We start from the raw sequence: 24872 nt of genomic DNA on the forward strand, positions 1-24872 counted from the left end.
ATTACATTCTCGGAGGCCATAAAAAAGAAAGTCGCCTGAGTGGCCGCCCACTCCGTCATCCGACTTTTGTAAGAAATATATAGGTAGATTCGTTTAAAAAAGTGGCGCGCCAAGCAGTCTGCTCCTACGATGTCGCAATCATGTGTGAGCCTCGCCGCGATCACTTTTGTTCAGTAACGCATCCGATGCCTCTTTAATAACAGATAATACAGTTATGCTATCATACATGACCATCAATGGAAGTCGACGAGAAAGGCACGACGCTACAATACTTAAAATCTGTTGCCGGTTCGTTACCACAGGTATTAATGAATGATTTTTTTCGTTTCAATGGACAGGCGTTTTTGCGAAACGTTCGAAATGAAATCTATGACAATTATAGGAAAATCAAAATTTGTATTTAATAGGTTTAATTTAGGAACCATAATCATTTTATTGTGTCAAATTTGAGGAACGTGATTGAAGCCCACGCATCAATTTTCTTTCATAAATAAAGGTATCGTCATAGTCGGACGATGTTAGAAAGTTAAATTTATTATAAGGATTAATAAAATAAATATCTTCATAACTCTAGATAATGTGTTATTTGCATTTGATTAACATATACTGCCCTTCAAGTTATATGTTATGAAATTCGCAAATAGCATGGAAGGTGAAAGAAAGGGTATGGTTAGACAAGGGTAGTTTAACCGCTACATCAATTTCCAGCATGAATCACTACTTGCGTTCCGGTCGAAGGGGGTGGAGGGCGGCTGAATTTCATATGAGGCGACCACAATCCTTAGAAGTCTCAACGCATATGTAATGGGTTTCAGGTGAAGCCCCTGTCCTATATAATTTGTTACATGTTTATGGGCAGCTGTGAACTTACCATACGCTATGCTACCTCAATCTTATAAAAGGTACATTCTACAACAGGTACACAATTGAACTTTAAGAACAAAGGAGAGCTACATTATTAATTTCGATCAAAGAAGTTCGGACGGCAATACATTACGTAGATATTGCAGCGTTGTTTATTAGTTGCACAATGAGAAAAGCCTAAGCATTGTGAATGGCGATTAATTTGAGGCACAGTGTCAGTGAGACGAGTGCAAATCCAGTCGGGGGCATTGCGTCATACATTAGAATGTTTGACCCGCCGGGCGTCAAGACTGACTACTGCAGGGCTGTCGGAGTATGCGAACTTAATAGGAGCATTGACAGTAACGAGACGTGGCATTATCAGGTATCTCCTAATGTTCAAACACTTTTGAAGGTGGTAGAACCCTTTGTGTTTCGACTCCGGCGGCAAAAAACTTCTTTTGAAATTGTGTATCATGTCATATGGAATGCAACTTTCATAATTGCTTTCTTTCGCGTCGAATTTACGTTTAGTATTGGGTGGCTGCTAAGTTCATGAGTTGTTGCCATTTTTTAAATTTAATTTTGCATATCATGATAATTAAACGTTTTAAATCATTTAAGAGATAACGTTTTGTTCTTCTATTATTATACTTATTTTTTCCATTCTCGAGTTAAGTTAACTTTCAAATCATTAAAATGGAATGTCAAGTTGCTATGCGCGGAGTTTAGTTCAATACTAACGCTAACTTAACAATTTTATGAAACAACATTTTCGAGTTGAATCCGAGTAATATCAACCTAAGTGGTATTGAAAACTATGATAAATATAACATCAGCTGAATTAGCTAAGCTTACAAACTAAATCACTCGTTTACATGACACAATAAAGTTAACGAACGTATTATTATATTAACAAGTGCTTCGTGATCGATAAGTTAGACAGTATTTGTGAAATTTGCAATCTCACACAATAATGTTACCGTAAGTATTATAAGAATGGGTGCCGTGATCGGTAAGTAAACCAGAAGCCTGGTAGCCCTGGCAGCGCGCGCGCCATCGACGTCTCCGTGAATTCCAACCATTGTCACGACACCGGGCTCCGTCTCTCCACCGCTTACTTAGAGCGCTTACCCACTTGGTGAATAAGTATAATTTAGTTTTGAGTATTATTATAACAATGGCTGTTCTATCATCGGTAAGTTAAACAGTCGTTTGTGAAATGCGTAATCTCACACAATAAAGTTACCGAAAGTATTATAAGAATGGGTGCCGTGATCGGTAAACAAGAAGCCTGGTAGCTCTGGCAGCGCGCGCGCCATCGACGTCTCCGTGAATTCCAACCATTGTCACGACACCGGGCTCCGTCTCTCCACCGCTTACTTAGAGCGCTTACCCACTTGGTGAATAAGTATAATTTAGTTTTGAGTATTATTATAACAATGGCTGTTCTATCATCGGTAAGTTAAACAGTCGTTTGTGAAATGCGTAATCTCACACAATAAAGTTACCGAAAGTATTATAAGAATGGGTGCCGTGATCGGTAAACAAGAAGCCTGGTAGCTCTGGCAGCGCGCGCGCCATCGACGTCTCCGTGAATTCCAACCATTGTCACGACACCGGGCTCCGCCTCTCCACCGCTTACTTAGGCAATTACCCACTTGGCGAATAAGTATAATTTAGTTTTGAGTATTATTATAACAATGGCTGTTCTATCATCGGTAAGTTAAACAGTCGTTTGTGAAATGTGTAATCTCGCACAATAATGTTACCGAAAGTATTATAAGAATGGGTGCCGTGATCGGTAAACCAGAAGTCTGGTAGCCCTGGCAGCGCGCGCGTCGACGTCTCCGTGAATTCCAACCATTGTCACGACACCGGGCTCCGTCTCTCCACCGCTTACTTAGAGCGCTTACACACTTGGTGAATAAGCATAATTTTCGTTTAGAATTAATATATGCACATGGAATAAGATACAAAAATCGTTTAAAGGTACTTTAAAGGTGACAAATACTCCGTTCGACTCCAGCACCACCGTCACACCTATTTTTACCTGATAACAGCAGTCTAGTCAAGCGCTGCTGTGTTCTGGTTGAAAGATGTGGTAAGGAAACTTTTCCGAGGCTTTCCAGCTTAATCCTGAGGGATACCGGCGCATCTGTAGCCGATCTCAGGTGGGAATCTGGTCTTGTCTGGGGTTTGTACTTGATCATGAATTTATATATAAATTCGCTCGCTTATTAGTTTGTCGTGTTAGTATTAGTTTTAATGAGCCTAATTATAACGCAAACAGGCTACCTCATGGAAAGCACACACGGTCCCTTATGGTAATTTTCAACAAAGGAGTCACCAATGCATCGCCGGATTTTTCACCTTTCTTGAAGAGCCCCAAATCATAGCGCTCCGAGAATACCTCAAGAGGAAGTTAATCCCGCACCTTGCATGTTCGTGGCAAAGGAGCGTTGAAATATGCAAAGGTTTTAAAAATGTTATTTTGACATTATAAGTTATTTAAATAGAGTAATAGTTATTGTTTTGTGGTCGTCAACATACAATCTTAAGATTTACCCCTGAGCGGAAAAATCAAAAGTATTTGATAGCCGGTTATATTAACGTTATTGAAGCTCTGCTTTTACATGAAGCTATGTTAAATTACTCTTAAAGTTCATTTTCGAAAGGTCTATGCGATACCTGAGTGTGGAGAACATTAAAATATTATAAAATGACGTTTATTTATTATAAACTAGATTTACCCGCGGCCCGCGCTCAAAGTCGATGGCGATAAAATAATTTGACAACTTTGCTCTTAAGCTTAGCAGGATAAAAAAGTTTCTATCTCTCCTTCGGGAACCTTTGTTTCGGAATAAAAGGTATCCTATGTCCTTTTCTGAACCCCTGACAACGAAGGCAAAAAAAATCATGACAGTCGGTTATATAGTTAAGGCGTGAAAGTGTAGCTAACAAAAAACTCATATTGGAATTTATAATAGATTTTTAATAATAATTTTTATAATAGATAAATTCACACTTTATTTCACCACAGCTTGTGTACGGTCCCCCTTAGAGCACTCGCGGCCGATACCACTTGCTTGTCATTTTATCTCTATATTGAGAAACCTTGCAACATTTCAGTTTCATTGCAGACCACGCGCCGCGCGACTAATTCCCAACTTACTCACTTTTATTAGGGTTCCGTACCTAAAGGGTAAACAGAACCCTATTACTAAGACTTCGCTGTCTGTCCGTCTTTCAGTCTGTCACAGGGCTCTATCTCCGGAACCGTAATAGATAGACACATGAAATTCTTACAGAGGATGCATAACACTGGCCGCTGTAACAACAAATTCTAAAAATAAAATAAAGTTTAATATTAAAGGAGGTCTCCATACAACAAACCGGTATTTTTGTCATTTTTCAATCTAACTATTAAGCTGTACTAGGAAGAAAGTTCAAAAACTTCCAATCCGTTTACTACTATATAGTTATTTTAATTCTTGGTGGTACGGAATCCTCCATGTGCGAGTTCGACTTGTATTTGGCGAATTATTTCCATCCTTCCTCGAAAATTACTTCAATTATCTACAATAGTAATTCGAATACATTGCGAATAATATAATCGTGTAATTTACTCGAGTTTTATGCTAATTTAACCTGAACCTCGCTTATCTGAGTAACCGTATTAATATGATCAGATTAAAACTCGTCTATAAATATCGATCGATTACCTAGTCCCTATTAAATTTGATGACGTTAAAATTAATGTTATGTATAGTTATACTTACTAGATTAGATTATAAAGTATGCACCTTAACCTGCGCTCTTCTCTGAAATCTGTTTTTTCTTATTTTTTTAAATAATACATTTATTTATTGTCAAATACATAGGAAATTATTTACAATATTAACCTAATACAAATACAAAAATTATAAATAAAACAGGTTTTAAAATAGTTATAGTTTTTTAATTTATTCGATATATATGTATAGGTATATAGTACTATTAACCATACTGTGCAAAAGCAGCTCAATCATGCTAACTAACGATGGTTAATTAAAACAATGTTGATTTTACTTAGTTCGCGAGTTAGCAGGGCGGCATTTTTGCGATTGCCACGTGCGGCAACTGTGTATTTTAAGGTAGAACCTGCTGTGGTTCGACTTCGGCAGTATCACCGGTAAACCTATTTCTGCCTAATAATAGCAGTTTTGAGCGCTGCTGTGTTCCTATTTGAAAGGTGTGGTAAGGGAGACATACTTTTCCGAGGCATTCCAGCTTAGTCCTCAGGGGTAGCGACGCATCTGTGGCCGTCCTCAGGTAGGACTATCTAATCCTATCTGGGGTTGATTACAGATGTCCATGGGCGGCAGTAGCTACCCACCATCAGGTGGACTGCATGCTACTATCTTATAAAAAAACTGAGTGTCTGCTACTCCTATATTATAAAAAAACTGAGTGTTTGTCGGGCAACAACTGCTTCGATAAATTCGGCAATCCGACAAGAAACGTCTAACTTAAAAGCACTTCAACGCACATAAATTGCCAACCTAATCAGGAAGTGTGCGTTAATTCTAAGTGTCTATGAGATGCTATTTAACTATTAAACGTGAGCAGAGCCTGGGGGCTTACTACCATCTCTTAAAACAATATTGGTACGAAATTTCAATGTATGATTAACATACATTGAAATTTCGTACCTCGTTAAAGTAAGATTGTTTTTATAATATTACAATAAGCAGTATTATATGATGTCGGTCGAAATCATTCATTTTTTTTGCAGGAAATTTAACTTTTTAAGCAAAATACATGGATTAGTAAAGATTACTTACTCCTAACAAGAAAATGTACCCAGTTTTGAGAATTGAAATAGTTGCGTAAAAAAGTTTTGCCAAAGTCTCCGTGCTAAAATGTCCCTAAAATATTTGAAATTATTATTATAAATTATTTATTTATTATGTAAATTACGCAGTATATAACTATTTATTCGTAAATTTTCTCTAAAAATGTTTTTATTTGTCAAGGATTCAAAAAAAGAACTTACTAATAAGCCGTTTGTGGCTTCATTCAATTTCAAGGCGGCGAAGTATCTTTACTAATCTATGGCAAAATATAACAATTTCAGTTTTATACAATGGATAAGCGAAAAATGAATAAGGGTTTAAGTTTCAACTGCGTATGATGGAACACAATCAAGACCGTGGTGCGAAAGAAATGACACTAGTTTCGACGTCTCGTTTCCTCTTGGATAAGGAATAGACAAATTACTCATTCTTTTACATAATTCGGCAGGAATAACAATATTGTTCTAAAGAGGTCGGGGTACGAAACAAAATAATGTTGATACAATATTGAAATAAAACTTCCGTGAACTATGATGGTTTTTAAAAGATGGTGGTAGGCCCCCTGGTCATTATCGTATCGTACACAACATACTCGTACATTTGCCGCTATCTCGACCGACGCCCACACTTAGCGGTCGTTTAACAATTGCACAACGTGTTTATGGTGAGCTTTCGGAAAAAGTCACCACATTCACCATATCACCGTGTAAATTATTGCTACAAACGCAAGTACTAAGAAAGGAGAAATTGACAAAGCTTCCCATAGGAACGTTTAGGTAATTTTGTCTCCTACGTTTTGTACATATTTTTTTCTTAGATTTAATGAGGATCTAAGTTCGATCCGAATTGAACCCGAGACACTGCATGAATATATTGGATATTTTAATAACCATATGGATCTGAATTGAACCGGAAACACCGTGTGTCCGACTGGATCTTCCTGCCACCAGACCTCATTTAACTATACCTCTATTACTGTACAACTCTTCGTACCCAATTTGATTTTGTAGAGCTTACTTACAAATAACATTAGCGCTCTATAGCTGTCGTACGTTAAAAGGTTGGAAAGACTTGAATGGCGGTACGATCGGCGTTATTGAGCACGTTAACCCGCTCGATGCCGCTCGGCGTAGGGTTGCCACCTTTTAGTCAAATTGTATTTACAAAAAACATTGCAAAAAATTACATCACGAAATGAAAAGGTCACTCGACGCACTGTAATTATGTAAAGATGATTTTTTTTGGTCTATTTTGTCAACCTGTTAATAAATATATTGGCTATACTGCTCATGAAATGATTATGGAGATGAATCCTATGACATCTTTAATTTCGATTAAAATATAGCACTTTTAGTACTTTTTAGGGTTCCGTGCCCAAAAGGTAAAAACGGAACCATATTACTAAGACTTCGCTGTCTGTCCGCCTGTCCGTCTGTCACAGGGCTATATCTCCGGAACCGTAATAGATAGACACTTAAAATTTTTACAGAGGATGCATAACGGTGTTAGCTATAACAACAAATACTAAAAATAAAATAAATTTGAATATTAAAGGGGGTCTCCATACAACAAATTGGATTTTTCGGCATTTTTCAATTTAACTGTTAAACCGTACTAGGAAGACGGTTGAATTTTTTACAATATACTTATTTTAATTTTATTATACGTTTACATCACCCCAACGCTATCTATTGTTGTTTCATATAACTAAGTATTGTTGAAAATAATAAAATGAATAAAAACAAGTAAAAAACATTGAACATTTGGTGGTACGGAAGCCTCCATGTGCGAGTTTGACTCGTACTTGGCGAATTATTTATAAATCATAGTAGAAATTACTAACAGCAAACGAGCATGCAGTCCACTTGATAGAAAGTGATTACTGTCGTCCATGGACATGTGTAATCAGCCCCAAATTCGATTTCTACCTGAGCACAGGTTGCTGACCAACACTCTTCAAGCACGACAGCTAAACTGTTGATAGACAGGAATAAGTGCGACCGTGGTGCTATATTTGTATACAGTACAATCTGTAAAATATATTATAGGTGGCAACCCTATAAGCCTGACCAACATTCGATAGGGCCTAAGCGCGGTAACCTGTGCTGTGAGTCTGTAAGCGATGCATTATTCAGTTATTCCGTTTCGTTTCTGACCGAACAATCGTTGATATACACATAATTTTAATGTCACATTTTCTCAGCTAAATTGGGTCATATACATCCGTAGCAACAAACAACAAAAGTAGGTTTTTGGTTTTTGTGAGTCTTAAAAACTCAAAGAAAATTAGGCACCAAAATGTAACTTGAATGAAAAAATGTGTCGACGTATTCTCGTGTGGTGTGTAAAGGATTATAGTTTGATTCCCGGGTGGCTAACAAATTATTAGTCTGTGTGTTTTGCCTTTTTTGTCTCATTTAAGTTTGTAAGTCACGAAATATTTTTTTCATCTATTTATTGAAACAGAAGACGCAGCTTTAAGATATACAATGCATATTATGAGTATAGTTCTGTTCTTATAATTAATACGAAATTATAATACTAAGCATTTATTATTATTGTTATACTTATAGATTTTGACTGTTACTGTAAAACGCTATATTTGAGGAAAGTACAGGGAAATATCTGTTAGAGCCTAAGAAACTAAGTAATAGTTGGAGGCGTTGGAGCCGTGCAGTCTGTCACATTTTTACCTCGCGTCTTCAATTGGCATTTCTGTTACTTGCGCAGTCTGCGATCACTTTCGTAGGCGCGGGCAGGTGCCGCACCGCACACCGAAACGCGCGGCCACATACTCGTCAGGTAGGGACGTCGTGTGGTCGTACTCTAGACATGTGTAACGATCTCAATTTTGTAGGCTTTTGACGTTAATACGTATTTAAATTTACTACCATACGGGGGCAATCCAAAAAACGAATGACGAAATCGGGTTCATACAGTTTGGTATATAATAGACAAAATTTATCGACCTCGCACATGGAGGCTTCCGTACCACCAAATGGTAATTATTTTTTAATTATTTTTATTCATTTTATTATTTTCAACAATACTTAGTTATATGATACAACAATAGATGGCGTTAGGGCGATGATGAATGATACGTAAATTGTCAATAATTCCTAAGTAGTATTTGCCCCAACGCCATCTATTTCTGTGTGACATAACTAATTATGTCACACAAAAATAGATGGCGTTACTATTGATAGGTACAATGAAACCTCTGTCTTGTCATAGAAAAAGATCTGGTCGTCCACGTATTATTCGTACAAAAAAGGCGATCAAAGCATAAAGAATTCGAAACTATCCTGCCCGAAAACAAAAGATTTTATCTCGGGAGATGGACATAGCACTTTCTTTTTTGTTTTTTTTTTTATGTTTACGAGAGGGAAACCTTCAAAAGGTACCCGACGACGAGGGAGCGACGCCGGGTTATGTAGGACTTTTACCGCACTAAAACCCCTCCGGTAGCTGTCCTCGGCGCTTAGTGCAGAACTCCGGGATCTCCGATGGAACACAACCGGAGTCCTCCGAGCGCGATGGCCCTATCGGGCTCTGCTCTTAGGGGAGCAGTTTACGCTCCTCCCGCACACCTGTTGTTTACGACAGTATGCGGCCACATACACCGCCGTCCTTCCCGGGGTTGCTTGTTAGACGGTTCTTGCCGCCCGCAATCCCGGAAACCCCCTTTTAGTCGCCTTTAACGACAGGCAGGGGATACCGTAGCCCTATTCTAGTCCCGGGACTACAGGGGGTGTCCCTGTAGTCCCGGGACTAGAATAAGGGGTCGTTATCAAAGCCATGGGCGCCTCCTTTTCCGCGCGGGATCGGCGCGCTCTCTGGCTCGTTCGGCGTCCTCTTTTGCGAACATAACATGGTCGCAGAACGCGACGACGCTATCCCACGCTTCGCCTGAACGGACCATCGCTGCGACCCCATTCTCCGGGGAGAGTCCTGCCCTATGTGCTGCACCAGGATCTGCCGCTCGGCCTGCCACGCTGGGCACTCCTCGAGCGGAACATAGCAAATAGAACCATGTCGCGTATTTTAGAAAATGACTTAGGACTTACAGTCTATAAGAGACGTACCTAATGGTCATTTATTAACTGATAATTTTAAAAAGAATACGGTGGTAAATACAATACAAATGCGTAAGCGGTGCGCAAAGGGAAGTCACAGAAAAAAATCTTTACAAATGAGACTTTTTTTACAATTGAGCAACATATTAACAAAAAATTGACCTTGTTCAATGAGTGACTGAACCATATTTTTCTGAAAAATGTATCAAAATATTAGCACAAATGTATCAAGATACCTCCAAGTTATGTAGATAATGCCCTTAACAACACCATGTTCGATAACCAAGATTATTAAGAATACTCGGCGCCGGGTCATAAAGCTCCATCCACCTAATTTTGGTTAGAAACGATCGTTCCGGACTTCATCAGAGCTGAAGACTGGCCGTCACCTAGTCCTGTCTTAATCCGCAGGATTATGATTTATGGTCCGTTTTAGGGAGTAAGTTTTGCTCTAAGCGCCATGATAATTTGGAGTCCCTAAAACAATCCATACGATTGTCAGTGAAGATTTTTCCCAAAGAAAGAGTGCGTGCTGCTATTGATGGCTTCAACGTTTAACGGACTGTATTGCAGCCAATGGAGACTACTTCGAATAAGCTTTATATATTTTTAATCCCTTAAATATAAATGTATTAAACTAACACACTATAATAGTAATAAATGTTAGGTACAATAAAAAAAATATATTTCTTTGTAACAATATTTATGGCTAGACTAAGTACTGTGCCTGGCCAGGTATCGATACCGGAACCCGCGCGCTTGTGTCTTTTATCACGCGGGCTTGTGTCTCCGTGGTATTCTGGACCGCATGCATTCCACTCACATCCGATCATTTCATACATAGATCATTTTCTTGTAATACAAAATTACTACACGCACGTGGACCGCGAAAAGACTGCAGCAAAAACTCACGTGCAGGCGAGACACGTACCTACGCGGTCGTAAACCCGTTGTACAATTAAAAGTATCAATTTAAGATATAATTATTTCAGAAAAGTATCTATGAAACGATATCGTGCAAGTTGTATGATCGCGGACAGCATGTGAATACAAACACGCGTGGTAGAAAAAATGTCCTAAGGGCTACCCTGCACAGTATCGCGCATGCGCTGTAGCTATTGATCACAGCCAATAGGAGTTTTCGAGATTTAAAGCAACAGCCTCCATAGCTCAGAGGATAGAGCAATGGTCTAACAAACCATGGGTCGGGAGTTCGATTCTCTCTGGAGGCATTTGTATTCTGGGATGTCAATTTTTTCCGTTTTTATGTTTTTTTTCACTTTTCTCTTTTTATAATATGATACAATGTTTTTCTCGTTTTATAATCTGATACAAACTCGTATGATAGAAAAATGTCGTAAGGGTTACCCGGCAAAGTATCGCGCATGCGCTGTAGCTATTGATCACAGCGAATAGGAGTTTTCGAAAATTAAATCAACAGCCTCCATAGCTCAGAGGATAGAGCAATGGTCTAACAAACCATGGGTCGGGAGTTCGATTCTCTCTGGAGGCATTAGTATTCTGGGCTATCACTTTTTTCCGTTTTTATGTTTTTTTTCACTTTTCTCTTTTTATAATGTATAATAATGTACTATAAACAAAATATTAGGTTTTGTGTTAAATTGGGTGAAATAGGCGTTAAGCCAAATACAAAGTTTCATAGTAGGTATCTGCTTCAAAATCAAAAGATGTTCAAACAATATTATCCTATTTATCCTATTTTATGCTCGTAGTGCTCATTTACGCTATATAAAGAACCTATGTGTAAAATTCCAGCACGCTAAAGTTCAGCGGTTTTTTGATACGCTACTCGATAGGTTTGGTTAACTCTTTTTTTTAACACGTGTTACTATTTCGGAAAAAAATCCACCATTTACGCTTTACAGAATATATAACTTCAATAATGCAAAGTTCCAGTCATTATTTTACCTCGTTAAGGGTAGAATTTCGTTATTTTTATCCAACAAGCCAAATACAAAATTTCATAGTGTTTGTTTTAAAATAGACAGTTGTTCAAATTAACTTTTAACGCTTATTTTACCCTCTACGGGGTTGATTTTTCAGAATAGGTGTGTGTTCCTATCCAGAAAGCCAAATACTAAATTTTGTAGTAGTTGCTTCAAAAATAAAGGTTTAAAAAAAAATGTCATTCCCTATTTTACCTTCTTAGGGGCAGATTTTCCTAAAGGCCTTGCTTAGTACTTATTTACGCTATATAGTGAACCAATGTGCAAAATATCAGAACTCTAAATTAAGTGACTTTGGTTTAGTCAGTCAGTCACCTTGCTATTTTATATATATACAAATATGTTTTTATAATCTCCGTTTAATTTTCTTTCATTTGATACCCTACTCGATAGGTTCGGTTAACTTTTTTTTAAATATGTTAGTATTTTGCGCCAAAAATCCGCCATTTTGTTTTTTTTTTCTAACACCTATCTAAGGACACTCGAGTCATTGAGACGAATATAATGACACCTTAATTGTCGACATTCATGCAAACGTTTGTTAGATCCGACCAAATAAAGAAAGACAAACATATAAGATACGCGCGAAAAACATAACCCTTCCTGGGCAGTCGGGTAAAAGAGAACCCTTAAATTCGAATTTCTACTTCGGAATTTGGTGCCAATTTTCGACTCCCTCAGAAAAAGATGGATCTGGCCTTTTAATACTCAAATGTTTGACAGTAACATGATATTTCACTTCTTTCCATAAATTAAATCACGCATGCGCTGATAGACTTTTGTCAAAACGATTAAAAACTCTCGACAGTCAAGTCAAGCTCACTGGTCTGATAAGCTATGGGTCGGCAGTTTTTTTTTTATAATATGGAGTAGCAGACGAGCATGCAGTCCCCCTGATGGTAAGTGGCTAATGCCGCCCATGGGCTTTTGTAATCGACTCCAAATAGGATTCGGTATTCGTACCGGAGGTAGGCCACAGGTGCGCTGCTACCCCTGAGAACTAAGCTGGCACGCCTCGGAAAAGTATGTCTCCCTTACCACACCCTTCAAATCAGAATACAGCAGCGCTTAACACTGCTATTATAAGGCCGAAATAGGTACGGCGGTGGTGCCGTCGGAGTCGAACCATAAAGCGTTCTACCACCTTCAAGTTTGATTCTCACTGGAGGCATGTTATAGATATATTGAATTGCTTTTGATTTTAATTTCCAACAAAACATTCGTAAATTGTTTGTAAAGGCCGTTTTTAGGGTTCCGTACCCAAAGGGTAAAAACGGAAACGGTTACTAAGACTTCGCTGTCTGTCCGTTTGCCCGTCTGTCCGTCTGTCCCAGGGCTATATCTCCGGAACCGTAATAGACAGAGACATGAAATTTTACAGAGGAGGCATAACGGTGGCAGCTATAACAACAAATACTAAAAATAAAAAAAAAAAGTTGAATGGGGGTCTCCATACAACAAACCGGATATTTTCGGCATTTTTCGATGTAACTGTTAAACCGTACTAGGAAGACGGTTGAAATTTTTACAATCCGTTTACTACTATAACTGGTATTATAATAAATACAAATAGGAACCATAAAACATATTTTAATATGCTTATTTCAATTTTATTATACGTTGTTTTTTTATCATTCATCATGACCCCAACGCCATCTATACTTTAGTACCTTAAATAGTTATGTCACACAAAAATAGGTGGCGTTGGGGCAAATAATATTTAGGTATTATTGAAAAATTACGTATCGTTCAACATCACCACAACGCCATCTATTGTTGTTTCATATAACTAAGTATTGTTGAAAATAATAAAATGAATAAAAACAAGTAAAAAATAATGAACATTAGGTGATACGAAAGCCTCCATGTGCGAGTTCGCCTCATACTTGGCGAATTATTTATATATATGTTATAGGCAAACTCCGAAGCTCCGGCGCTCCTAGGTTGGACTGGTCAATCCTCAGGTCAGACTGAATGCCTTAGTCAAAGCCCAAACAAATGTAAATTTTCGGCCTCTGACTAAACAATTTTCGTCAAACCTGGGAGAGACTAATTTGGTCAGGCAAACGTCAAAACACAATTTTATTAAATCGGGGTTTGACGAGTCAAACTCCGATATAGGTATGAAGTGTCTTATCTTCGTATATTTGGAAGCATTTTATCATTTAAGCAGCTTTCAAGTCTTAAGAACCGCTTAACTCTGCCAGTTCTGACACCTGATTGGTCAGCTTACGTGATTTTCACTTTTATATTTGAGATGCTTTGAGAGAATGCCGTGTGGCATTAGGCCCACCTTTTGTACGATGTGCAATAAAGTATAAAATAAATAAATAAATGCTTTGGAATATACGGAGGTTAGTTTGTAAGATTAGGTATAAAAAAATAACATTTTTAAAATTTTGATGTTTATTGTTTTAATAATTTAAAAAAACCTAACCTAACCTAACCTAACCTAACCTAACCTAACCTAACCTAACCTCACTCATCTTCAATTTTACACAATTACACGCCCGCACGCTCAATGAACGAACATGAAATGACAAAACAATCGGTCGGAACACCGCGAGAGACATTATGAACCTGTTTAAACATGTTCAGATCAACGTTTGACCGAGTTTTGCAGTCGCTTCTAGGATTGACTAGGCCAAAACCGAAACAGAATAATTTACTTTCGACGTTTGACTGAAAAGTTAGGAGCTCCTGGGTTTGACTAAAAATACTTCAGGCAAAGGGCGAAATTGAAATGTATTTCGGGGATTGCCTGATGGCTTTGGCCAAACCTAGGATAAACCAGTCCTTCCGCGAAGAGACTGTGTATCGGACTTTGACTATAACATATATATATCTCTTGAAATTTGTTGCCATTTTCAGAACTCGTTGAAATAAGGTGTTTTTACCTTAATAATATTCCTTGGTAACACCACATCTCACTTCTACAAATTAATGACAGAGATAAATTACCATGGCGCATGCGCTGTAACTTAGAGAGCGAGTAGCATGTACCAGTACTCTTGAACCATGAGTTTTTACGTTTTGACAAAAGACTGTTTTGGTATTTGTTTACGCATTAGCTCATACATTTCCAATCAGCGCCCGTAGCGATTTGTATCAGAACTGATTGGAAATATACGGGAAAAAACGTAAACAAAAACAAAAACAACCATTTTGGTCAAAACGTAAAAACTCATAGTTCGATTTTAATTCGTGTCACAACGGAAATAATCGCGGCTACACGCGGAGCAGCGCGAGAAGCCGTGCGAGGAGCAATGTGTAGACGCACCATTACGGTGTGTTTGTAAGAAAAATAAACAACCGCATTACCATAAAGTCAGCACGATTGATGTTCATTACGCAAATTAACGTTTTATACTTACTCGTTACGAATAGCGACGCGACGCATTTCTTAGGGATGGCAATTTCTAAAGATTCAATTGAAATTTTCGAGGTTTGGTCTATTCACAAAATCTTCTGCTATAGAATTTATTCCTTTAACAGTGATGTATATGTATTTGGTCTTACTGTAGCTTTGAGAATACATTGGCAATGAAGTCGGTTAAAAAAGATACAATCAGAAAAGTTACGACCTTGCATCAGTAAAATGGAATGTCGATTTTCTGATATGAGTATCAGTTCACTTAAAACAGATTATAAAAATCGATGTTTTTGTCAAAAATCCGATTCACCGATAAATCGAAGAGACCATCACACCTGGCATAGGTTTCTGGCGCTTCATATAAAAATTAAAGAGTGGATTGTATTGCATTTCGAGACTTGTCGCCCGATATCGTTTGTGTCAATAAGAGATAACGAATGCAAATAACATCGTGGACGTAGAGTCGATGACTGGATGGGAACGAGGAAGGACTTTAAAAGTCTTCAAAGCGATTGATTTCTTTATAATCAGCCATCAAATTAAATAGACGATGAAAGGGCCAGTGACGTAACTATACTACGCTATAATTTTCCGAGGCGTTCCAGCTTAGTCCTCAGAGGTAGCGGCACATCTGTGGCCGACCTCGGGTAGGAATATCTAATCTTATCTGGGTTTGATTACAGATGTCCATGGGCGGCAGTAGCCACTTACCATAAAGTGAACTGCATGCTCCTCTGCTACTCCTATATTAAAAAAAAACTATAGAAGATCCGTGAAAAATTTATTGCATGGGATCCTAAGAAATTTTCGCTTACGAATACGTACTTTAGTGATTGTCTGATCCTGGTACCTTAGTTGATTGATTTATACACATTTATTGGTTACTTTTGAGCTCGGAGCATTTCGGGTTTCGTAGGCCGGTGGCCTCTGGCATTTTGCCAGTTGCCAGCCAATAGTTACACCACTGCTAAGGGCATGTTTCTTGATATGAAACAAAACGATTCAACCCTAGATATGGGATCTCAAAAAAATCTAATAAGTTTTCTGAAATATATTTCATACATAATTCATTATATATTATGTCTTCCCAAGATAGTTAGTGCGAAGCGTGATTTAACGGGTTACTAATAATTTCAATGTTGCCTGTAAAATATACAATTTATTAAGTACATTTTATTTAAAGTTCAGTATCACTTTGCTTTGGTATTTTGATTAAAAAGATGGTAAGTACTTCAGTAATATCTTCTATAATATACATATTATCAATGCTCCTTAACCTATCTGTAACCGTTATAGATTCTATTTGATAAAACTCTATAACATAAAACTCAAATATGATTATGAAGCTCGAATCGGCAGACGGTGGGACGGTTCAGAAATACTTGGAATATGTCGGCACTCAGCACTGCCGCGGGGTAGAAAGCTACCGCGCATCGCTAGTGGCTAGGCAGGTAACGATATGTCGATTATATAATATCGATATCGATATCGAGATGACAACGATGTCAGAATATTATACCAAAAAAACTCGATATTGAAAATTTAAAATAATTTATGTAGGATAAGACTGGATAGGCGTAATAATATGTCGTCGACATTTGACAAAAACAAGATCCTTTTAATTGAATACATAAATTGTCAATACATCGATATAATCGCGTGAAATATTCGATATAACAGGTATTTGCTATTGTATACCGATATAATAAATAAAATATCGAAATTCTTATCGATAACGCGTCCGTTCTTACTAGCGGCCCGGTCCCTTTGAACGCTGTTACCATCTTCGATATGTTCCAATTTTTCTTTTACCGCTCTATAACACTTACGCTTTTATAATTTTAGCTAAATCTTCTCAGGCATGTTGTGGCTCAATTAAATGTTACCGCCTTCGTAACTACCTTAACTTTATATTGTTAACTATAACTCCTAATTGAAGGAACCTAAGATTTCGGTTATACCGAAATCTTAGGCTCCTCTTAGGTTCACACAACGTATTTATTTTGTAATTTGTATTGTATGTTAGTATAATAAGGATACAAATGGTTATAGCCTTCGACATACTTCGCCACTGGCAGGAAACCATCGATCGATCGCAAATAGGTCACTCAACCGTTGATCGAAGATTATCACAGACGAGGTTGAGTTGCTGACTTGATTCTTTTAATAATAAAGGAGTAGCAGACGATTGCATTCTACCTGACGGTTAGTGGCTACTGCACCCGATGGACATCTGTAATCAACGCTAGATACGTTCAGATTCCTACGTATGGTCGGTCAAAGATGCTCTGCTGCCCCTGAAGACTGAGCTGGAACGCCTGAGAAAACTATGTCTCCCTTCAAGTAGCACTCAGCGGCGTTTAATACTGCAGAAATAGGTATGACTGTGGAGACGTCGGAGTGAACGACAGAAAGTTCTACCACCTTCAAATTATTTATTTCTTTAGTTCTTCATGAAATAGTTGTTATATTCCTTACATCAGGTGATCTGATATTTCTGAGCTTCGCTTATGAGCTAAGGCAAGGAATGTTTATAAGCATGCACCACTTATCAACCATCTCTCAGAGTGAGACGACTTTAGGTCATAGCCCTCACAGTGATATTTTTAATGATTTTTCAGATGTACAAGTTTTCTCACAATGTTTTCCTTGACTGCACAGCAAGATGTTGAACTTCTAATACACACGTAACTTGGTAAAATTTAATGCCTGTCTGGTATTCATCTACAACCCAAAATTAGAGAGACCGAATTTCAAACCACTAGAAATTAACTCTTTTCAAATTTAAAATATACATATGAAACTTCGCGTAAAACACATGAGCGGCTACCAAACCCGGCCCTAGCGGCCTGTATCACAACTGATGGGAAATGTATGGGAAATACGAAAAGAAATACAAGTTTGTAAAAACGTAAAAACTCATACCAAGGGTGTAGTTGTTATATATCGATATTTGCTACACAAGTGGCACAAGCAAAGATTTAAATCTCGGGTACGCACTTGACATTCGGTAAGGCTACGGAGTGCGAATGGGTCGAGTGGCCACCGCCGCGGGGTAGAAAGCCGACAAGACCACTGTATAAACAAACACAAAAATGTCAGTTACATTTTGAGTATAGACGGGCTAATACAGTTTTTACTTAAATATTCTTAGTTTCTTACAAGTGGAGTAAGAACTTGCCATATACCTACCTACCTAAATAAATATTACGTTTTAAATCTACCTATATAAATAGTAAGTACATATATAAATAGTAATTAAAATTTCTGTGTGTTAGTATAAAATACTGTAGTGTTAAATTTAAGAGAAATAAAAAATCGATTAGTATTCAAAGTGTTAGTGTCTATATAAGGTTCAATAACTAACTCTAAAATTGTAAAAACGAGGGAAAAAATTGTATTGTAAATCTACATTCGATCTATTACCTAAAAATCAAGTAATAGAATGGGTTCCATACCCAAATCTTGTTATATTTTTAAACACAGGTGAAACCACCAGAAACATGACGGTTCAAATAAACATCTAGTCGTATAAGCCAAGTGTAAGCTACAATTAAGTTATTTTACATTTGCACTTAGTTTTATTACTTTTAAAAGTTTTAGTTTTCTGCATCCCACGAATTAGCATTCTGCATCACACTAATCTTATTATAATAATTGGCTAAGGGTGAGTCGAACGCGTCGCACACACGAGGTTCCGTACCACCATATATCATTTTATTTTTTGTATTTGTTATCATAGCAGCCATAGAAGTAAACGCATCGAAAAATTTGAACTGTCTACCTATCACCGTTTAATAATAAGAAAACGAAAAACGCGGATAAACAGCGGTTTTTTATATGGCCCCCATTATTTATTTACAAGCTATTTTGTTTTTTAGTATTTGATGTCACAGCGACCATCGTTATACAATCTATACAAAACAGGGCTCTATCTCTTGAAGCGTTATAGATGTCTATCTATAACGCTTCAAGAGATAGAGCCCTATGACAGACAGGCAGACAGCAGTCTTAGTAAAGAATTCCGTCTTACCATTTCGGTACGGAACCCTAATAAAATGGGAGTACGTTAGGGTCCTTGACACAACACTGTATTAAGCGCTTGCATTTAGTTTGAAGTTGTATTTAGTTGATTGAGCCGCTTATTACTAAGATTAGATAATAAACCCTATACCTTAGTACATATATTATTAGAAAATTAGGCGCACGCGTATTGAGCCTAATGATAGCTTAAAATACCTGAAAATATGTTAGACGCACTGCAATTATGAAAGTATTTGTAAAGGGATATACGTTTACGTCGTTTCAACTTAGTCTTGAGGGATTGCAACGCATCTGTTGCACATTTCAGACCCCTTATACCTCTTAGACCTCTATCTGGATTGGATTTCAGATGTATATGAGCAGCAATATCAACAGCTGGACTGCATGCTCGTCCCTTTTAAATCACATCTCCTTTAAAAATTAGCGTCAGCTACGGACTGGCTGATGAGGGTATCGACAATCTTTAGGGCAGACACATTTAGCGATTTTTTAAATTGGGTGAGGACAATATATTGTCAGAATTTTTAACCTTGATTATTTACAATATATCTCTTTTAAGAAACCGGAGCGGGGGACGGCACAAAACCTTGTCAAGAGCCCAAAATTCAAAATCTTACCAAGGCCTCAGCGACGCTGTCAACAATATCCAGAAAATCCAAAAAAATCTTATAATCATCTTACATATCTTGACGATTTTGTAATTCCACTGCTGGGTTTGACACTTTATTTTATTTCACTACATTAGGGCCTGTACATATTAGATCAGCCTGACAGTTTTATCGCTGGCCGACTGTACAGTTTTTCATAATATAGGAATAGTAGACGAGCATGCAGACAACCTGGTGGTAAGTGGTACTGCCGCCCATTGACATCTGTAATCAACCCCAGATAAGCTTAGATTCCTACCAGAGGTAGGGCACAGGCGCGACGCTACCCCGGGGAATGCCCGGGGGGCTGGAATGCCAAGCTGGAATTCCTCGAAGAAGTATGTCTCTCTTACCACACTCTTCAAACCAGAACACAGCAGCGCTTGACCGAACCACAGAGGCTCCTACACCCTAATATAATGAAAATCATTCTGTCAGTCTGAATTTGAACAAAACATGTTACTGTCTTTATTGAACAGCATCAGTCAACGGCGAAGTTAAAACTATCGGGCCGTACACGGGCCGTCCTAATGTGAACGGACCCTTACTTTCGCAGGTGTAAAATTTATGGTTAGTCGTGGCGTGTTTTTTAACAAGTGCAACAAGGATGCTGGTAATTTATCATACCTTGCGGGATTGGCTTGACACAAAAAATGGCGACTTCTCTTGTAGTTGACAAAAAGGTAAGGAAGTCGTAAAAGTAATGACACTTTTTAATATTAGTTGCAAATAAGTACGCTGCCTGGTAGTTGGCAACTGCCGCCTATGGACATCTGTGAATAACCGAATAGTAAATTAGGTTTTGCCTGAGGTCTGTTATATACATTATTATACTCACATACCCCAGAATACTAAGTTGGAACGCCTCTTACTTATCTGCCCTTGCAACAGAACTCAGTAGCGCTTACCACTGCTGTTTTATAGCATAATGATGTCCTCGGGAACCAACCTCAACGGTTCTCTCAACTGCATACAAAGTTTTGAAAATATCGAGTATTACAATATTAGAATACATCATTACAATACATCATGTGTATAAGAGGTGGCACCGTTAGCGTGGTTACTAAATAAAACTGATGACAAATGAAGACATAGAAAAACTCACTATTGTACTTACAGATGACTATCCTATAAAATACTACAAAAGCTTTACTTTATGCATTAAACGGTAAATAAGATTTTAATGATAAACTATTCTATTAAGCCCATTAGAGCAAAATACTTTAGGCGACTACTTAAATTGTACAGGAGGTAGGTGCTGGATGTATAGGCCACATAGACAGGTACGTTACACGGCAATTACGCGACCTACATGTCTACCTCCACGTTTCCACGTACACGTACAGTGGCTAATTAATAAAACGAATCGAATCCAGTACGAGATCGTAAGCGGGGACAGAAACGAAAACCATGAATACGCCAAAAAAACTCCCAACGAACGGTCGCAAAGTAAGCGTAGAGCTTTCCATTGAATGGAAAAATGCATCATGGAGCCGGTTTCTTCATACCTTCCGGATTCCCAACCTGCTACTCTAGGTCAGGTAGCGCCGTCCCGCTCACACGTACGGCCGACGACAGAGATTGCAAGATCGATTTGGGGTCGCGACGCCCTAACCCAGATTGTCTGGGCTCGGTAGATTTTGTAGTGTAGCCGGATTTATTTTGAATTTTCGTTCATCTATTCACAAAAATACTGATTATTAATTGTATGTAGCATTTAAGAAAGGTCAGTTTGGTAATTCGGCTATAAATCTTGCAAACAATGTCTGCTGATCGCAAGTTAAATGTCTTGAAAATAATCCTATCTATAACTGATCCCGAGTATGAAATAAATCTTAAACTCTTGTTCAATGTGCAATAGTTATGAAATCCAACTTTAAACTTAACTGGGCACTATGCCACAAGTTGGAGCTTTAGACGACATCTTTGTTTTACAAGTATGATTTATTTTTGAATGTTACTTAATTTTAATTTTTTAGTATTATATTTTTATTGTTCTTATATAGATTATTTAGTATAATAAATAAAGCTCTTGTCACACCCTAAACCGAAATACGTTATTATTAAAAATATAAGCTTAATTAAGTAGCGAAATAATATAATAGAAAGAAATATAAACTAACCATGTCTTAAAATTGTTATTTATGAGTATTTATGTACCACCCGTAAAAATTAAATGTCAAACAATAATTTTGTTATGGTCTTTCTTTTTAAAACAGAACCAATAAAAGCAGACATTGTCTTTGTCAGTTTTGGTTCCGTATACAGATTTTAACCGAAAATGGATAAATATTATCGTATTGAGACATCTCCACTTTATAGATATACGCATATTTTATATTACTAATAAAAATAATGAATCTATACTAATATTATAAAGAGGAAAACTTTGTTTGTTTGTTTGATTGCAATGAATAGGCTCAAAAACTACTGGACCGATTTTAAAAATTCTTTCACCACTCGAAAGCTACATTATTCACGAGTAACATAGGCTATATTTTATATGAAATATATTTGATAAATAGATTTTGAGGCGGTACAACGTTTGCTGGGTCTGCTAGTATTTTATATTACTAACAAAAATAATGAATGATTTTGATGAAGTATGTAGAACCCTTTATATTTTGGCTCCGGGGGTATCCTATCCAACTCTGCCTTATAACTGCAGCGTTAACTGTTGTGTTTTGGTTTAAAGAGTGTGATAATGGGCACACTTATGCAAGGCGTTCCAGCAGACCTCAGTTACTGAGCCTCCGCTGTCTGTGTTTGTGTCAAAGGGCTCTATCCTTTGAACCTTAATAGACAGACACTTTATACTATTATGGACTGTCTGTGAGAGGTCGTTAAAACAATACATTGGTACTAAAAATAAAAAGTTGTATGTACACTGTTACAATTTTCATAATCCATTTACTACTATAGCTGCTTTAATAAGAATACTATTAAAGAAGTTAAGTTTGCGGGAGGCTTAGTAAATTTATTCCAATATTACCCTTTGGATACGGGACCCTAAAAATAATATCGCCAAAGAGAAAAGGTAAGTTATTCGTTAACATAAAACTAATATCGTTATTTGAACCCAAGCACAAAAAGTCATGTTAAAAATAATGTGTTTTAAAATGAGTCATTCGACAAGATGATGTAAGTTTATGGGTCGCGATGGACACACACTGACATAACTGCCATCTCGTTAGCCGCCCGTTACAATATTTTATTTATTTTGGAAAATCTTTGTCTCTTAAAAAGACAATCGAATGTCTGACTAGATAATTTGTGATCTTACTGCTTGGTAAGAATGTAGTTTATGTCATGTGTTTACTAATAAATACGTAATAACACAAAGCCTATCCATATTGTGTCTGTAGTTTTTGAGGAAGTCGCCGACATATAAACTTACATACATACATACATAGCGGTCGAATACAAAACCTCCTTTTTTTAAGTCGGTTAAAAATATTGACAAGATGGCACGATTTTCACATACTGACTTAAATCAGTAACGATTAATTGTTTAAACATAAACATCTAGTAGTAGTAAGCAGTAGTTTTTTCTATTATTAATAAATTAGTATTCTTTTTCCAAAATGTAATCAAACAATAATGAAAATATAAATGTAATAAATTATATATGCGATTAAAAAATTGAGATATTTATTGTAATGCGTTTCAATTGATGAATCTAGAATAAAATACAGATCTACATTATACAGCTATCATAGGATACAGAAAGTTAATATTTGAATTTTTGAAGATTATTTGCATTGAGTACATGTGTGTGTACACATTTTTGACGATGTTTGTAATGTAATGAATAAAATAAGTCCTTTATGACCTTTTACTACAAAGTAGACGAACAGTGGCTATATTCTTAGATAGATCATATTCGCAGTTTCTGATAAAATATGTAAATTTTATTTATTAAAAAAATATGTGCACAGTTCGTTGTTACAGATTACCCTGTTTGACCTCATGCAACAAAGTAAATTAAATATAAAAATCTTTCCGAATTTCAATTTATCAATTTGTGTACCTTTTATAAGTAACTAGGTAATCCATCGTATGCCTCTTTAATATTATGCTTTTTCAACTATCTGGTAATCATAACATTATACAATGTCGAAATACTACTGTTATTAGGTCGGAATATGTGTGGTAACGCGACGGTACCGCCGAAATCGAACCTCAACGGGTTCTATCACCTTCAAATTTTGATGTTAAAAAAGAAAATATATACTTCAATACAATATAACAAAAGTATAAAAAATATAACAAAAAAACAATATAAATGATGTCATTTCAGCCGAAACTAACTTTTATTAATACTGTCCGGAAAGTTAGTGTAGCATTTTACGGTGTCCATCTAATCATGTTGCGAGTGCTCAATAGTCTGATTCATAATTAGGTGAACCAAAATATAAGCAAAGAAATGTCATTACCAAAATTCGATGAAAGGTATTGCAAACCTTAACAAATTAACAAGAAACGAAAACTTTCACAAAATTCAACATAAAACAAAAACTTAATAACTGCATACAATTTAAAAAAACGCGCTATGAAAACTAGAAAAAATTCGATCACGATCACGAAAATGAATAATATCAACTACGAAACTCAAAAATGGCGGCACAAAAAATGTTTTGGATGCCGATTGTGTGACCATTATCACAATTTAATTTTTTCTCATAAATCTTGTTTTTTATTATTATTACTGTATGAAATGAAATTGAGTTAATATAAATATTGGAAAATGTGAATTGATTTTAATTTATTTAGATTATTATTTTATTATCGATGTCTTAATTTAATATTGTCAAAAATAAGAAACTGCCATTTGACACATATTTTCTTGATAGGTCAACACCTTTGTTTACATTTTGGACACCTAATTATGAATCGGACTATACCTATGTCATTATTGGTGTTTGGGATATCTGGATCTATTATATTTTGGACCCGACTGTACCTACTTATAAGTTACATTTGCACATTTGTGTTTATTGTAATGTTTTCGGTTTAATAATCACTTATTATCAGTGCCTCTATGTAATGCAAAGCAAAAAACATTTGGAACTTCGAACGGCAAA

At 36.8% G+C, this 24872-nt stretch overlaps 1 protein-coding gene and 2 non-coding genes across 3 annotated transcripts in view; 2 read left to right on the plus strand and 1 right to left on the minus strand.

The window, feature by feature from the left end:
• LOC140743577 (uncharacterized) overlaps positions 1-24872 on the minus strand; it is a 111468-nt gene that overhangs the window by 67634 nt on the left and 18962 nt on the right. The gene's annotated exons all lie outside the window — the stretch shown is intronic.
• Positions 10917-10989, plus strand: TRNAV-AAC (transfer RNA valine (anticodon AAC)). The gene has a single exon. It is a non-coding gene; the product is annotated as a tRNA-Val (tRNA).
• Positions 11198-11270, plus strand: TRNAV-AAC (transfer RNA valine (anticodon AAC)). Its single transcript has one exon. It is a non-coding gene; the product is annotated as a tRNA-Val (tRNA).

Source organism: Epargyreus clarus, unplaced genomic scaffold, assembly GCF_041222505.1.
Source record: "Epargyreus clarus isolate Ecla_fem2 unplaced genomic scaffold, WU_Ecla_fem_2.2 ptg000007l, whole genome shotgun sequence".
In the NCBI taxonomy this organism is placed as follows: Eukaryota; Metazoa; Arthropoda; class Insecta; order Lepidoptera; family Hesperiidae; genus Epargyreus; species Epargyreus clarus.